This window comes from Triturus cristatus, chromosome 12 (genome assembly GCF_964204655.1).
Source record: "Triturus cristatus chromosome 12, aTriCri1.1, whole genome shotgun sequence".
NCBI lineage: Eukaryota > Metazoa > Chordata > Amphibia > Caudata > Salamandridae > Triturus > Triturus cristatus.
This window is the reverse complement of record NC_140595.1, coordinates 663774252-663787349: the sequence shown is the minus strand read 5'-3', so window position 1 is coordinate 663787349 and position 13098 is coordinate 663774252. Positions and strand designations below refer to the sequence as shown.

General features: G+C 40.7%; 6 non-coding genes across 6 annotated transcripts; all 6 read left to right on the top strand.

Annotated features, from left to right (window-relative positions):
- On the top strand, window positions 1-95 carry TRNAI-UAU (transfer RNA isoleucine (anticodon UAU)). The gene is made up of 2 exons: window positions 1-38; window positions 60-95. It is a non-coding gene; the product is annotated as a tRNA-Ile (tRNA).
- A 2311-nt stretch (window positions 96-2406) lies between these two features.
- Window positions 2407-2501, top strand: TRNAI-UAU (transfer RNA isoleucine (anticodon UAU)). The gene is made up of 2 exons: window positions 2407-2444; window positions 2466-2501. It is a non-coding gene; the product is annotated as a tRNA-Ile (tRNA).
- A 2311-nt stretch (window positions 2502-4812) lies between these two features.
- TRNAI-UAU (transfer RNA isoleucine (anticodon UAU)) lies at window positions 4813-4907 on the top strand. Its single transcript has 2 exons — window positions 4813-4850; window positions 4872-4907. It is a non-coding gene; the product is annotated as a tRNA-Ile (tRNA).
- A 2311-nt stretch (window positions 4908-7218) lies between these two features.
- TRNAI-UAU (transfer RNA isoleucine (anticodon UAU)) lies at window positions 7219-7313 on the top strand. The gene is made up of 2 exons: window positions 7219-7256; window positions 7278-7313. It is a non-coding gene; the product is annotated as a tRNA-Ile (tRNA).
- A 2311-nt stretch (window positions 7314-9624) lies between these two features.
- Window positions 9625-9719, top strand: TRNAI-UAU (transfer RNA isoleucine (anticodon UAU)). Its single transcript has 2 exons — window positions 9625-9662; window positions 9684-9719. It is a non-coding gene; the product is annotated as a tRNA-Ile (tRNA).
- A 2311-nt stretch (window positions 9720-12030) lies between these two features.
- On the top strand, window positions 12031-12125 carry TRNAI-UAU (transfer RNA isoleucine (anticodon UAU)). The gene is made up of 2 exons: window positions 12031-12068; window positions 12090-12125. It is a non-coding gene; the product is annotated as a tRNA-Ile (tRNA).
- Window positions 12126-13098: the final 973 nt, after the last annotated feature.

The window sequence follows — 13098 nt, the reverse complement described above, 5'->3', positions numbered from 1 at the left end:
GTTCCAGTGGCGCAATCGGTTAGCGCGCGGTACTTATACAGCAGTACTTGCACTGAGCCATGCCGAGGTTGTGAGTTCGAGCCTCACCTGGAGCAGCTGTGTTGTTTTTCATAAACCATTTCACAAAAAGTAAAGTTTAAACTCAGAGTATGGACGGCCCTTGCTAGAGAGTCTTTACTTCTTATAGGATCTACGTGTCCTACTCCTCTGGGTGCCAAATATCACATATCCTACGCGATGCTCAGTTTAAACATTCCATGATGTGCCAACTTGCATTTCATGCAAACACCACATCAGTGCATTTAAAAATACATTTGTAGAATAATAAATATGATGAAAACAGTGTTCTCACATGATAACCATAAACTGAAGAGCTGCAAAAAATGCTGTATCAGCTACTTACAATAAAAGCTGAATCGAAAAAACTAGCAAAAGAAGAGCATCATCATATTAAAGGTTCTATTCACCATCTTGAGTTGCACCATAGCAGCTTATGGTGCTTTTCTGCTCAGAGTGTGCCTCCAATCCCACATTCATTTTTAATTTCTTTGCAATTTAAAAAACAACAATTACTGCTCGAAGTTCACTTTTCAAAACCATTCAACCTATTAAATGTATTTCTCTAACCTATGAATGTGGTCCATGTTCACTTTTCCTCATCTTCATCTCGATACTCCTTTCCCAGAAACCAGGTTCACTTCTTCATTCAACCCACCCATCCAAGGTCACCAAATCTTTGAAGCAAGTCTGCCTATTCTCCCTTTCTCTCTATGTACAAGATACCTTGTATCATTTGAATGGACAGCAGGAGAGAAGGATATTTAGTGGGGGTGGGGTTTTGAGGAGTAACCTCATTTGCCTAAGAGCCGGGGTATCTGGGAAAAAAAGTATTTTATGGGGGAAGAATTTCACATCTCCTTGGTGAAATTTGTAGGGCCTTATAACATCCTTTCTGTGGATGCAGATTCAGTCGGAACAGAGGTCCTAGTCCTCGTTCTGCCTTTCAAAGGAACTGTAAATATGCATGGCTTATTTGGCTTTGCCCGGCAGGGTGAGAATGGCGTTTGTCAGGCGTTCGTCAGGCGATCGGAAGGGGTGAGGCAATAATTTATAATTCAATGATCTTCTTGATATTTTCTTGATAATATGAAAGCAGGAAAGGGAAGCTTGGCAATAAGCAATCCTAAAGCAAGGTGTGACTCCAGGGAAGAATGACTTGAAAACAACATACAGAAAGACTCATGTAAAAAGGCCCTGATGAGGCTTGAACTCGTGACCCCTGGTTTACAAGACCAGTGCTCTGCAACTGAGCTACAAGGCCAGTCTGCACGAAGGATGTAAATTGCAACATGTATTCTTACTGAGGTATGAATATATCTATGATTTTGAGACTCTGTATGGAAACGTAGTTGCATATGAATGTCCACGTGCGCGCACACATTGAAGACCATGCTTAAGGCACTTTTCTTGGAAGTATGAAAAACGACATTTTCATATGAGAAAATAAGAGTTTTCACATTCAAGACCATACCGATAGCTCTAGTTAGTATGTCTGCAATCAGTGACATATAGAGAACCCACTTATTAGAAGTGATCTGTCTCTGTGGGGCAGACATATGTTAACAGTCATTCATTTGAGACGGCCTAAACTTTAGGAGTAAGAGCTGCTTTCTTATCAATCTATTTATCCAAACTGGTTAATAAGCCAGGAGTGAGTGAAAGGCAATCCTCTGGAAACTCCATGAAAGATCTAATTTCTATTACGCACAAAATACTTCACTTTATTTGACATATTTGTTAAAATGGAACAGTCAGATGATCCCATCTAGCGGATCCTGGCTCTGTCTTGAAAGAGAGTGTAATTATACTACAAGAAATGCTGGCCATCAAAAGAGACTCTGATGGCTTTCCGACGAAGGTGGGATTCGAACCCACGCGTGCAGAGCACAATGGATTAGCAGTCCATCGCCTTAAACACTCGGCCACCTCGTCTGCCCTACAGCCCCATCTGAAACCTTGCTTCACAAAAGGTACTGAAGTGTCAATATACTGTACCTAAAAAAGAAAAAAAAACAGCTGAGGCAAGATCTCACATTCCACGTCTTCCCCCAATTAGGGACCTACATTTCATTTTTGGGAAATTCTTACTATGTGCTAATTACAAATATTCATAAGATTCCCCTAGACTTTGTCAGAACTGTCAAGATATAATTCTATGGGGTTTTGAATAGACAGAGCATATGTTATAGGACAATTATAGAATCTATTCCGTTTGGACTGTATTTTTAATAGTCATGATAACATGCTAGCATGTGAGTCGATCTTGCACAGTGAATGATGGAGCAGTGTCTGTCATCTACTTGGTCAGCTGTAGATGGCTCACCTGGGGAGATGTGAAAAGAGAGAGTTCCAGTGGCGCAATCGGTTAGCGCGCGGTACTTATACAGCAGTACTTGCACTGAGCCATGCCGAGGTTGTGAGTTCGAGCCTCACCTGGAGCAGCTGTGTTGTTTTTCATAAACCATTTCACAAAAAGTAAAGTTTAAACTCAGAGTATGGACGGCCCTTGCTAGAGAGTCTTTACTTCTTATAGGATCTACGTGTCCTACTCCTCTGGGTGCCAAATATCACATATCCTACGCGATGCTCAGTTTAAACATTCCATGATGTGCCAACTTGCATTTCATGCAAACACCACATCAGTGCATTTAAAAATACATTTGTAGAATAATAAATATGATGAAAACAGTGTTCTCACATGATAACCATAAACTGAAGAGCTGCAAAAAATGCTGTATCAGCTACTTACAATAAAAGGTGACTCGAAAAAACTAGCAAAAGAAGAGCATCATCATATTAAAGGTTCTATTCACCATCTTGAGTTGCACCATAGCAGCTTATGGTGCTTTTCTGCTCAGAGTGTGCCTCCAATCCCACATTCATTTTTAATTTCTTTGCAATTTAAAAAACAACAATTACTGCTCGAAGTTCACTTTTCAAAACCATTCAACATATTAAATGTATTTCTCTAACCTATGAATGTGGTCCATGTTCACTTTTCCTCATCTTCATCTCGATACTCCTTTCCCAGAAACCAGGTTCACTTCTTCATTCAACCCACCCATCCAAGGTCACCAAATCTTTGAAGCAAGTCTGCCTATTCTCCCTTTCTCTCTATGTACAAGATACCTTGTATCATTTGAATGGACAGCAGGAGAGAAGGATATTTAGTGGGGGTGGGGTTTTGAGGAGTAACCTCATTTGCCTAAGAGCCGGGGTATCTGGGAAAAAAAGTATTTTATGGGGGAAGAATTTCACATCTCCTTGGTGAAATTTGTAGGGCCTTATAACATCCTTTCTGTGGATGCAGATTCAGTCGGAACAGAGGTCCTAGTCCTCGTTCTGCCTTTCAAAGGAACTGTAAATATGCATGGCTTATTTGGCTTTGCCCGGCAGGGTGAGAATGGCGTTTGTCAGGCGTTCGTCAGGCGATCGGAAGGGGTGAGGCAATAATTTATAATTCAATGATCTTCTTGATATTTTCTTGATAATATGAAAGCAGGAAAGGGAAGCTTGGCAATAAGCAATCCTAAAGCAAGGTGTGACTCCAGGGAAGAATGACTTGAAAACAACATACAGAAAGACTCATGTAAAAAGGCCCTGATGAGGCTTGAACTCATGACCCCTGGTTTACAAGACCAGTGCTCTGCAACTGAGCTACAAGGCCAGTCTGCACGCAGGATGTAAATTGCAACATGTATTCTTACTGAGGTATGAATATATCTATGATTTTGAGACTCTGTATGGAAACGTAGTTGCATATGAATGTCCACGTGCGCGCACACATTGAAGACCATGCTTAAGGCACTTTTCTTGGAAGTATGAAAAACGACATTTTCATATGAGAAAATAAGAGTTTTCACATTCAAGACCATACCGATAGCTCTAGTTAGTATGTCTGCAATCAGTGACATATAGAGAACCCACTTATTAGAAGTGATCTGTCTCTGTGGGGCAGACATATGTTAACAGTCATTCATTTGAGACGGCCTAAACTTTAGGAGTAAGAGCTGCTTTCTTATCAATCTATTTATCCAAACTGGTTAATAAGCCAGGAGTGAGTGAAAGGCAATCCTCTGGAAACTCCATGAAAGATCTAATTTCTATTACGCACAAAATACTTCACTTTATTTGACATATTTGTTAAAATGGAACAGTCAGATGATCCCATCTAGCGGATCCTGGCTCTGTCTTGAAAGAGAGTGTAATTATACTACAAGAAATGCTGGCCATCAAAAGAGACTCTGATGGCTTTCCGACGAAGGTGGGATTCGAACCCACGCGTGCAGAGCACAATGGATTAGCAGTCCATCGCCTTAAACACTCGGCCACCTCGTCTGCCCTACAGCCCCATCTGAAACCTTGCTTCACAAAAGGTACTGAAGTGTCAATATACTGTACCTAAAAAAGAAAAAAAAACAGCTGAGGCAAGATCTCACATTCCACGTCTTCCCCCAATTAGGGACCTACATTTCATTTTTGGGAAATTCTTACTATGTGCTAATTACAAATATTCATAAGATTCCCCTAGACTTTGTCAGAACTGTCAAGATATAATTCTATGGGGTTTTGAATAGACAGAGCATATGTTATAGGACAATTATAGAATCTATTCCGTTTGGACTGTATTTTTAATAGTCATGATAACATGCTAGCATGTGAGTCGATCTTGCACAGTGAATGATGGAGCAGTGTCTGTCATCTACTTGGTCAGCTGTAGATGGCTCACCTGGGGAGATGTGAAAAGAGAGAGTTCCAGTGGCGCAATCGGTTAGCGCGCGGTACTTATACAGCAGTACTTGCACTGAGCCATGCCGAGGTTGTGAGTTCGAGCCTCACCTGGAGCAGCTGTGTTGTTTTTCATAAACCATTTCACAAAAAGTAAAGTTTAAACTCAGAGTATGGACGGCCCTTGCTAGAGAGTCTTTACTTCTTATAGGATCTACGTGTCCTACTCCTCTGGGTGCCAAATATCACATATCCTACGCGATGCTCAGTTTAAACATTCCATGATGTGCCAACTTGCATTTCATGCAAACACCACATCAGTGCATTTAAAAATACATTTGTAGAATAATAAATATGATGAAAACAGTGTTCTCACATGATAACCATAAACTGAAGAGCTGCAAAAAATGCTGTATCAGCTACTTACAATAAAAGCTGAATCGAAAAAACTAGCAAAAGAAGAGCATCATCATATTAAAGGTTCTATTCACCATCTTGAGTTGCACCATAGCAGCTTATGGTGCTTTTCTGCTCAGAGTGTGCCTCCAATCCCACATTCATTTTTAATTTCTTTGCAATTTAAAAAACAACAATTACTGCTCGAAGTTCACTTTTCAAAACCATTCAACCTATTAAATGTATTTCTCTAACCTATGAATGTGGTCCATGTTCACTTTTCCTCATCTTCATCTCGATACTCCTTTCCCAGAAACCAGGTTCACTTCTTCATTCAACCCACCCATCCAAGGTCACCAAATCTTTGAAGCAAGTCTGCCTATTCTCCCTTTCTCTCTATGTACAAGATACCTTGTATCATTTGAATGGACAGCAGGAGAGAAGGATATTTAGTGGGGGTGGGGTTTTGAGGAGTAACCTCATTTGCCTAAGAGCCGGGGTATCTGGGAAAAAAAGTATTTTATGGGGGAAGAATTTCACATCTCCTTGGTGAAATTTGTAGGGCCTTATAACATCCTTTCTGTGGATGCAGATTCAGTCGGAACAGAGGTCCTAGTCCTCGTTCTGCCTTTCAAAGGAACTGTAAATATGCATGGCTTATTTGGCTTTGCCCGGCAGGGTGAGAATGGCGTTTGTCAGGCGTTCGTCAGGCGATCGGAAGGGGTGAGGCAATAATTTATAATTCAATGATCTTCTTGATATTTTCTTGATAATATGAAAGCAGGAAAGGGAAGCTTGGCAATAAGCAATCCTAAAGCAAGGTGTGACTCCAGGGAAGAATGACTTGAAAACAACATACAGAAAGACTCATGTAAAAAGGCCCTGATGAGGCTTGAACTCGTGACCCCTGGTTTACAAGACCAGTGCTCTGCAACTGAGCTACAAGGCCAGTCTGCACGAAGGATGTAAATTGCAACATGTATTCTTACTGAGGTATGAATATATCTATGATTTTGAGACTCTGTATGGAAACGTAGTTGCATATGAATGTCCACGTGCGCGCACACATTGAAGACCATGCTTAAGGCACTTTTCTTGGAAGTATGAAAAACGACATTTTCATATGAGAAAATAAGAGTTTTCACATTCAAGACCATACCGATAGCTCTAGTTAGTATGTCTGCAATCAGTGACATATAGAGAACCCACTTATTAGAAGTGATCTGTCTCTGTGGGGCAGACATATGTTAACAGTCATTCATTTGAGACGGCCTAAACTTTAGGAGTAAGAGCTGCTTTCTTATCAATCTATTTATCCAAACTGGTTAATAAGCCAGGAGTGAGTGAAAGGCAATCCTCTGGAAACTCCATGAAAGATCTAATTTCTATTACGCACAAAATACTTCACTTTATTTGACATATTTGTTAAAATGGAACAGTCAGATGATCCCATCTAGCGGATCCTGGCTCTGTCTTGAAAGAGAGTGTAATTATACTACAAGAAATGCTGGCCATCAAAAGAGACTCTGATGGCTTTCCGACGAAGGTGGGATTCGAACCCACGCGTGCAGAGCACAATGGATTAGCAGTCCATCGCCTTAAACACTCGGCCACCTCGTCTGCCCTACAGCCCCATCTGAAACCTTGCTTCACAAAAGGTACTGAAGTGTCAATATACTGTACCTAAAAAAGAAAAAAAAACAGCTGAGGCAAGATCTCACATTCCACGTCTTCCCCCAATTAGGGACCTACATTTCATTTTTGGGAAATTCTTACTATGTGCTAATTACAAATATTCATAAGATTCCCCTAGACTTTGTCAGAACTGTCAAGATATAATTCTATGGGGTTTTGAATAGACAGAGCATATGTTATAGGACAATTATAGAATCTATTCCGTTTGGACTGTATTTTTAATAGTCATGATAACATGCTAGCATGTGAGTCGATCTTGCACAGTGAATGATGGAGCAGTGTCTGTCATCTACTTGGTCAGCTGTAGATGGCTCACCTGGGGAGATGTGAAAAGAGAGAGTTCCAGTGGCGCAATCGGTTAGCGCGCGGTACTTATACAGCAGTACTTGCACTGAGCCATGCCGAGGTTGTGAGTTCGAGCCTCACCTGGAGCAGCTGTGTTGTTTTTCATAAACCATTTCACAAAAAGTAAAGTTTAAACTCAGAGTATGGACGGCCCTTGCTAGAGAGTCTTTACTTCTTATAGGATCTACGTGTCCTACTCCTCTGGGTGCCAAATATCACATATCCTACGCGATGCTCAGTTTAAACATTCCATGATGTGCCAACTTGCATTTCATGCAAACACCACATCAGTGCATTTAAAAATACATTTGTAGAATAATAAATATGATGAAAACAGTGTTCTCACATGATAACCATAAACTGAAGAGCTGCAAAAAATGCTGTATCAGCTACTTACAATAAAAGCTGAATCGAAAAAACTAGCAAAAGAAGAGCATCATCATATTAAAGGTTCTATTCACCATCTTGAGTTGCACCATAGCAGCTTATGGTGCTTTTCTGCTCAGAGTGTGCCTCCAATCCCACATTTATTTTTAATTTCTTTGCAATTTAAAAAACAACAATTACTGCTCGAAGTTCACTTTTCAAAACCATTCAACCTATTAAATGTATTTCTCTAACCTATGAATGTGGTCCATGTTCACTTTTCCTCATCTTCATCTCGATACTCCTTTCCCAGAAACCAGGTTCACTTCTTCATTCAACCCACCCATCCAAGGTCACCAAATCTTTGAAGCAAGTCTGCCTATTCTCCCTTTCTCTCTATGTACAAGATACCTTGTATCATTTGAATGGACAGCAGGAGAGAAGGATATTTAGTGGGGGTGGGGTTTTGAGGAGTAACCTCATTTGCCTAAGAGCCGGGGTATCTGGGAAAAAAAGTATTTTATGGGGGAAGAATTTCACATCTCCTTGGTGAAATTTGTAGGGCCTTATAACATCCTTTCTGTGGATGCAGATTCAGTCGGAACAGAGGTCCTAGTCCTCGTTCTGCCTTTCAAAGGAACTGTAAATATGCATGGCTTATTTGGCTTTGCCCGGCAGGGTGAGAATGGCGTTTGTCAGGCGTTCGTCAGGCGATCGGAAGGGGTGAGGCAATAATTTATAATTCAATGATCTTCTTGATATTTTCTTGATAATATGAAAGCAGGAAAGGGAAGCTTGGCAATAAGCAATCCTAAAGCAAGGTGTGACTCCAGGGAAGAATGACTTGAAAACAACATACAGAAAGACTCATGTAAAAAGGCCCTGATGAGGCTTGAACTCATGACCCCTGGTTTACAAGACCAGTGCTCTGCAACTGAGCTACAAGGCCAGTCTGCACGCAGGATGTAAATTGCAACATGTATTCTTACTGAGGTATGAATATATCTATGATTTTGAGACTCTGTATGGAAACGTAGTTGCATATGAATGTCCACGTGCGCGCACACATTGAAGACCATGCTTAAGGCACTTTTCTTGGAAGTATGAAAAACGACATTTTCATATGAGAAAATAAGAGTTTTCACATTCAAGACCATACCGATAGCTCTAGTTAGTATGTCTGCAATCAGTGACATATAGAGAACCCACTTATTAGAAGTGATCTGTCTCTGTGGGGCAGACATATGTTAACAGTCATTCATTTGAGACGGCCTAAACTTTAGGAGTAAGAGCTGCTTTCTTATCAATCTATTTATCCAAACTGGTTAATAAGCCAGGAGTGAGTGAAAGGCAATCCTCTGGAAACTCCATGAAAGATCTAATTTCTATTACGCACAAAATACTTCACTTTATTTGACATATTTGTTAAAATGGAACAGTCAGATGATCCCATCTAGCGGATCCTGGCTCTGTCTTGAAAGAGAGTGTAATTATACTACAAGAAATGCTGGCCATCAAAAGAGACTCTGATGGCTTTCCGACGAAGGTGGGATTCGAACCCACGCGTGCAGAGCACAATGGATTAGCAGTCCATCGCCTTAAACACTCGGCCACCTCGTCTGCCCTACAGCCCCATCTGAAACCTTGCTTCACAAAAGGTACTGAAGTGTCAATATACTGTACCTAAAAAAGAAAAAAAAACAGCTGAGGCAAGATCTCACATTCCACGTCTTCCCCCAATTAGGGACCTACATTTCATTTTTGGGAAATTCTTACTATGTGCTAATTACAAATATTCATAAGATTCCCCTAGACTTTGTCAGAACTGTCAAGATATAATTCTATGGGGTTTTGAATAGACAGAGCATATGTTATAGGACAATTATAGAATCTATTCCGTTTGGACTGTATTTTTAATAGTCATGATAACATGCTAGCATGTGAGTCGATCTTGCACAGTGAATGATGGAGCAGTGGCTGTCATCTACTTGGTCAGCTGTAGATGGCTCACCTGGGGAGATGTGAAAAGAGAGAGTTCCAGTGGCGCAATCGGTTAGCGCGCGGTACTTATACAGCAGTACTTGCACTGAGCCATGCCGAGGTTGTGAGTTCGAGCCTCACCTGGAGCAGCTGTGTTGTTTTTCATAAACCATTTCACAAAAAGTAAAGTTTAAACTCAGAGTATGGACGGCCCTTGCTAGAGAGTCTTTACTTCTTATAGGATCTACGTGTCCTACTCCTCTGGGTGCCAAATATCACATATCCTACGCGATGCTCAGTTTAAACATTCCATGATGTGCCAACTTGCATTTCATGCAAACACCACATCAGTGCATTTAAAAATACATTTGTAGAATAATAAATATGATGAAAACAGTGTTCTCACATGATAACCATAAACTGAAGAGCTGCAAAAAATGCTGTATCAGCTACTTACAATAAAAGCTGAATCGAAAAAACTAGCAAAAGAAGAGCATCATCATATTAAAGGTTCTATTCACCATCTTGAGTTGCACCATAGCAGCTTATGGTGCTTTTCTGCTCAGAGTGTGCCTCCAATCCCACATTCATTTTTAATTTCTTTGCAATTTAAAAAACAACAATTACTGCTCGAAGTTCACTTTTCAAAACCATTCAACCTATTAAATGTATTTCTCTAACCTATGAATGTGGTCCATGTTCACTTTTCCTCATCTTCATCTCGATACTCCTTTCCCAGAAACCAGGTTCACTTCTTCATTCAACCCACCCATCCAAGGTCACCAAATCTTTGAAGCAAGTCTGCCTATTCTCCCTTTCTCTCTATGTACAAGATACCTTGTATCATTTGAATGGACAGCAGGAGAGAAGGATATTTAGTGGGGGTGGGGTTTTGAGGAGTAACCTCATTTGCCTAAGAGCCGGGGTATCTGGGAAAAAAAGTATTTTATGGGGGAAGAATTTCACATCTCCTTGGTGAAATTTGTAGGGCCTTATAACATCCTTTCTGTGGATGCAGATTCAGTCGGAACAGAGGTCCTAGTCCTCGTTCTGCCTTTCAAAGGAACTGTAAATATGCATGGCTTATTTGGCTTTGCCCGGCAGGGTGAGAATGGCGTTTGTCAGGCGTTCGTCAGGCGATCGGAAGGGGTGAGGCAATAATTTATAATTCAATGATCTTCTTGATATTTTCTTGATAATATGAAAGCAGGAAAGGGAAGCTTGGCAATAAGCAATCCTAAAGCAAGGTGTGACTCCAGGGAAGAATGACTTGAAAACAACATACAGAAAGACTCATGTAAAAAGGCCCTGATGAGGCTTGAACTCGTGACCCCTGGTTTACAAGACCAGTGCTCTGCAACTGAGCTACAAGGCCAGTCTGCACGAAGGATGTAAATTGCAACATGTATTCTTACTGAGGTATGAATATATCTATGATTTTGAGACTCTGTATGGAAACGTAGTTGCATATGAATGTCCACGTGCGCGCACACATTGAAGACCATGCTTAAGGCACTTTTCTTGGAAGTATGAAAAACGACATTTTCATATGAGAAAATAAGAGTTTTCACATTCAAGACCATACCGATAGCTCTAGTTAGTATGTCTGCAATCAGTGACATATAGAGAACCCACTTATTAGAAGTGATCTGTCTCTGTGGGGCAGACATATGTTAACAGTCATTCATTTGAGACGGCCTAAACTTTAGGAGTAAGAGCTGCTTTCTTATCAATCTATTTATCCAAACTGGTTAATAAGCCAGGAGTGAGTGAAAGGCAATCCTCTGGAAACTCCATGAAAGATCTAATTTCTATTACGCACAAAATACTTCACTTTATTTGACATATTTGTTAAAATGGAACAGTCAGATGATCCCATCTAGCGGATCCTGGCTCTGTCTTGAAAGAGAGTGTAATTATACTACAAGAAATGCTGGCCATCAAAAGAGACTCTGATGGCTTTCCGACGAAGGTGGGATTCGAACCCACGCGTGCAGAGCACAATGGATTAGCAGTCCATCGCCTTAAACACTCGGCCACCTCGTCTGCCCTACAGCCCCATCTGAAACCTTGCTTCACAAAAGGTACTGAAGTGTCAATATACTGTACCTAAAAAAGAAAAAAAAACAGCTGAGGCAAGATCTCACATTCCACGTCTTCCCCCAATTAGGGACCTACATTTCATTTTTGGGAAATTCTTACTATGTGCTAATTACAAATATTCATAAGATTCCCCTAGACTTTGTCAGAACTGTCAAGATATAATTCTATGGGGTTTTGAATAGACAGAGCATATGTTATAGGACAATTATAGAATCTATTCCGTTTGGACTGTATTTTTAATAGTCATGATAACATGCTAGCATGTGAGTCGATCTTGCACAGTGAATGATGGAGCAGTGTCTGTCATCTACTTGGTCAGCTGTAGATGGCTCACCTGGGGAGATGTGAAAAGAGAGAGTTCCAGTGGCGCAATCGGTTAGCGCGCGGTACTTATACAGCAGTACTTGCACTGAGCCATGCCGAGGTTGTGAGTTCGAGCCTCACCTGGAGCAGCTGTGTTGTTTTTCATAAACCATTTCACAAAAAGTAAAGTTTAAACTCAGAGTATGGACGGCCCTTGCTAGAGAGTCTTTACTTCTTATAGGATCTACGTGTCCTACTCCTCTGGGTGCCAAATATCACATATCCTACGCGATGCTCAGTTTAAACATTCCATGATGTGCCAACTTGCATTTCATGCAAACACCACATCAGTGCATTTAAAAATACATTTGTAGAATAATAAATATGATGAAAACAGTGTTCTCACATGATAACCATAAACTGAAGAGCTGCAAAAAATGCTGTATCAGCTACTTACAATAAAAGCTGAATCGAAAAAACTAGCAAAAGAAGAGCATCATCATATTAAAGGTTCTATTCACCATCTTGAGTTGCACCATAGCAGCTTATGGTGCTTTTCTGCTCAGAGTGTGCCTCCAATCCCACATTCATTTTTAATTTCTTTGCAATTTAAAAAACAACAATTACTGCTCGAAGTTCACTTTTCAAAACCATTCAACCTATTAAATGTATTTCTCTAACCTATGAATGTGGTCCATGTTCACTTTTCCTCATCTTCATCTCGATACTCCTTTCCCAGAAACCAGGTTCACTTCTTCATTCAACCCACCCATCCAAGGTCACCAAATCTTTGAAGCAAGTCTGCCTATTCTCCCTTTCTCTCTATGTACAAGATACCTTGTATCATTTGAATGGACAGCAGGAGAGAAGGATATTTAGTGGGGGTGGGGTTTTGAGGAGTAACCTCATTTGCCTAAGAGCCGGGGTATCTGGGAAAAAAAGTATTTTATGGGGGAAGAATTTCACATCTCCTTGGTGAAATTTGTAGGGCCTTATAACATCCTTTCTGTGGATGCAGATTCAGTCGGAACAGAGGTCCTAGTCCTCGTTCTGCCTTTCAAAGGAACTGTAAATATGCATGGCTTATTTGGCTTTGCCCGGCAGGGTGAGAATGGCGTTTGT